We start from the raw sequence: 4,738 nt of genomic DNA on the forward strand, positions 1-4,738 counted from the left end.
CTGTCTCGGAGAGGGGGGACGAAGGAGGGCTAAACACACAAAAAGCTCGCAGGCCCCACCTACTTTATCGGCCTCCTCTTGTCTCGCCTGCCGCCGCTCTTACCCTCCCGTACACGCCCCCGCCTCTTTCAGGTTTCTTGTAGGATAATTCAACTTGGATATTATTTCCGTTTTTATCTGACTGTTTCACGCTTTTGTGCTAATTTCGGTATGTAAGTATCGAAGGAAAAAAAGTAATGTAATACAATTAATTCATAATTTTATATTCCAAACTCTTAAGTGGTTTTTAACCAGGTGTCATATCAAGTAAAATGCAGCGATGCTTGATAGATTAAGCGATTCAGTTCTAATTTGCCCTACTTGTTTTATGCAGCTCACCTGAAAGTACACGGATTCATAACATAACTTGTCAATGACAATACAACAGCAACATATATATATATATATATATATATATATATATATATATATATATATATACACACACACACACACACACACACACACACACAAGATAATTTAATTATTTATATATATATAATTAAAATTTCTTTGCGGAAAATAATAATTAAGGTTAATGCAAATTATTAGACAATCACCAGCCAGGTAGTCTGAGACCCTATTTATAATAAGCATGGCGTTTGTGTGGATTAAATTTACTTCTTATGCGACAAGGCGTAGGCAGTCCTGTTGGACTTGATATTCTATAGTGGAAGCCGTAACCAGAATCGTAAACAAAATACAGCATGACCCGATCCACATTAATTTACTAGTTTGGTTTGGTTTGGTTCCGCACCTGCGGCAGTCTAACGACCCATTCTATCTGGAAAAGGTTCATCAGGAACGATTTAAGGAAAGGAACAAACGAGCTGTTGTGAAGTTTTTCAGAGTAGTCTGAAAGATTATTTGACTAATTTAAAGAGCCGTGGTGCTGACGATGGCGCGGATTAGAGCAATAATAGGATTGCAAAAGTGTGGCGCAAGTCTGCGAATATACGCGACTAGTGCGCGTGAGCGCTACAGGCCACGCCGCAGATGTTCCAGATCGGCTTTGATATTCTGTGCTAACGAGAACTGGACATAACTAATTACAGGGCGAAAAACATATGGCGCCGTTATCTAATCCCTTGGATATACCATACTGATTTGTCTCTGATATGCGTAAAATACGATTGGCGGTTCTGTCTGGCGTGGTCTGCGTTGTATACTGTTTGGTTTCAGGTGCTCCTGGCATGAGAGCCAAACATCACAGCTCATTTTGGACACAGTACCACCAGGAGTGACTGCATGCAAGACATCCACCTCTCGGCTAGCTTTTTCCCAGGCTACAGCCCAGTTATTAACTGACGTGCATACACTATCAGAAAAAGGGGTGCCGATTGCACCTTTTTCACTGGGACTGTACCCTCAATGGTCTGCCAGTTTTACCCTAGCTGTAGGTAAATGTACCTTTTAGTAGAACTTAAGGTACAAAAATGGACTCTGAAGAACATCCCCAAGGTACAAACAACATTAATGTACCTTGAAGGGTACAAAAATGTTCTTCATAGTTCATTTCTGTATCTTGAAAGGTACATTTACCTACAGCTAAGGGTACAATTGGCAGACAAAGGTACAAATTGATACTTTTTTTCGGTGACAGTGTATGTGAGCTAAAACTACTTTCAGCTTTTTTAAGAAATGCAGTTTTGCACTTCAGCATCTTTATATTGGTGAATTAAGGACATGAGCAGCATCACCTACAGGCCGATAAAACGTCAGAGAGGTCTCTAGTAGCTGTTTTTGAAAAAATGTAGGTCTATATTGCACGTAGCACTGGTTTCTATTCGCCAGGGTTATGTAAACATTTGATTTGTTTATTATGACGTCGATATGGAAACAGCGCGTCTCTACCTTTATAAAGGGCACCGGTATCTAAAAAGGTGTTTCTGGAAAACCTACTCTCGCTCATGCATTATCTGAACTATGGACATTTCAGTTACAGTCATAGCTAAAAGCAGCTAGTCTAATGCTATCTACTACTGCAGCTATCTACTCCTTAAGGTCAGTACATGCAGTGTGTTCCGCAGGAGTCTCAGAGCCGATAATTTCAGCATGTATACCGATGTGCTCCAGTCGTTAGTGCGGGAGTATATTTATTAGTGTGATTATTGGAAAATAACGGCTCTAGTGATTGTGTGACATCTGTGTTTCTATCGCTATTAGATGTCTGGGTGTTTAGCTGCTCCAATCTACAATCCACCCCCAAGCTGAGCACATCCGTCATAAACCCTGTTAACAACTTTGACTCGTATTCGAGGCAACAGGTTGCAAGGACGAGCTCATTGCCAGGTCTTAAGAATTTAATTAGTGACCAGACGCCCCAGCCCCCCCCCACCCTGGCTCTTCCCACCTTCCGACTTAACATGTGACCCACGCCAGATTATCCGATTTTCAAAGCCTCCTTTCAAAACTGACTGTGGCGTTTTAAATCATACTTCAGTTCAGCAATAACCATGTTTTATTGTGCACAACCCCAGCCTTATTCAGCATAATATGTTAAAATACACCTCACATGGCTGTAATAAACACATTAATAGTAACGGTAATTACTTCTGTCGCTTTGAAAGATTTGCAACACACCTGTGTGCCATGCTTATAGTACCTAATTCAAGGGGCCCAGGTGTTATTGTGATATGTTAGCAAATTGACTGATGTGAAATTATTATTATCACGCGATATTGGGATATCCCAGGGGGCACATTAATTGCTGTGGCGTTCTAGCGAGTTCTGTCAGATAAGTCTTGCCATGGACTAGCGTTCCATGCGGTGTACAACCCGCCTTGCCCTGGCATTCCGTGCGGTGTACAGCCCAACTTGCCCTGGCGTTCTGTGCAGTGTACAACACTCTTTGCCCTGGCGTTCCGTGCGGTGTACAGCCCACCTTGCCCTGGCATTCCGTGCGGTGTACAGCCCACCTTGCCCTGGCGTTCTGTGCAGTGTACAACACTCCTTGCCCTGGCGTTCCGTGCGGTGTACAGCCCACCTTGCCCTGGCATTCCGTGCGGTGTACAGCCCACCTTGCCCTGGCGTTCTGTGCAGTGTACAACACTCCTTGCCCTGGCGTTCCGTGCGGTGTACAGCCCACCTTGCCCTGGCATTCCGTGCGGTGTACAGCCCACCTTGCCCTGGCGTTCTGTGCAGTGTACAACACTCCTTGCCCTGGCGTTCCGTCCGGTGTACAGCCCGCCTTGCCCTTGTGTTCCATACGGTGTACAGCCCGCCTTGCCCTGGTGTTCCATGCGGTGTACAGCCCTCCTTGCCCTGGTGTTCCGTGCGATGGACAGCCCACCTTGCCCTGGTGTTCCGTGCGGTGTACAGCCCGCCTTGCCCTGGTGTTCCGTGCGATGGACACAGATAGGAAACACAGAACAAGCACAATGGCAAAAGCCAAATCTGGCACAGAACAGGGAATGCAGACAGGCAGACCAGGAAAGGAGACACAGGGGGAACATAGAACGGAGGAACAAAAGGACCAGTGTACAGAGTGTACAGAGGGATGAAGGAAGGAGGCAGAGACATCGAGAACGGCGGACAGAGGGGAGCTCGAGGGAACCGCAGCGGGTGAGGGCCGCAGGTGACCTCGCAGGGGGCGAGGAGGCAGGCAGAGGGACAAGCGAAGCAGGTGAGGAGGGAGTCGGAGCGGGCACCAGGAGAGGAGAGGAGGAAGTCGGAGGGGACCACGGCGCAGGTGAGGAGGGAGGAGCAGCCACAGCAGGCGACGGCACAGCCACAGCTGGAAAAGGTGTAGCCAACCGACGAGCCGTAGTGGGGGGAGCCACAGGCGACTGACAAGCCGAGGTAGGGGAACCCACAGGCGACCAACAAGGCAACGGAGGCCGGACTGAAGGCAGCCGACCCGCAGGCAACAGCCGAACAGGAGCCGAAGGACCTGCAGGAGCCTCCCGAGCCCCAGCCAAGGCGAGAGAAGGTGAGCCAGGGGGCAGGGCAGGCGGGACCTGACCCCTGTGCCTATGTCCTCTTCCTCTTCAGGACACCGACAGGTGGGATCCTGGCTGGGATTGACTCTGCTGGGGTGATGGCGGAGGAGTCCTCCTCCTGGAGGAGTCCATTGGGGCCATTAGGGAGGTCCCTGAGGGGTCCCACTCAAGCTCCTCCTCTCCCTCCATCAAGGGAGGAGGAGCGGTGATCTGATAGTCTGGAGTGACATCGGTGGGAGCCTTCTCTCCATCACCCTCTCCACCAGCTGCTGGAGGGTTTCGCGTACTTCACCTACGAGGTGCGTGTTCCCGGGCGGAGACATCCCCTGCAGCAGGGTTCCGCTCCGGCTGGCCAGATTCAGTGCCATGGGGTCCTCCTGGACCTCGGGCAGATTCAGCCAATAGATGACCTCCTGTAGCAAACCGATGTGGTCGCTCTTGGTCGCAGTAGGTGCGTCTTTGTCGAGATCTGTAATCACGAGTCAGGCAGACTAGGATTCAGAATACAGGGAAGCACAAACTACAAGGACCACACGGTACAAACGTCAATGACGTTTGTAATTTAATTGACAGAACTGCTTCCTTTTTTGCACCACAAGCCCTGTTTTATAATGTCTTGGGAAATCGGATCACAGACAGCTGAGACACTGACGTCGCCATTTACACCCGTGTCTATCATGTGTATCCATGGTGTCCAGCTGACCACTTTTGTTGCAATTTCATTACTGCCCCGTACACAGTTATTTTGACATCCTTGT

Source organism: Paramormyrops kingsleyae, chromosome 2 (genome assembly GCF_048594095.1).
Source record: "Paramormyrops kingsleyae isolate MSU_618 chromosome 2, PKINGS_0.4, whole genome shotgun sequence".
NCBI lineage: Eukaryota > Metazoa > Chordata > Actinopteri > Osteoglossiformes > Mormyridae > Paramormyrops > Paramormyrops kingsleyae.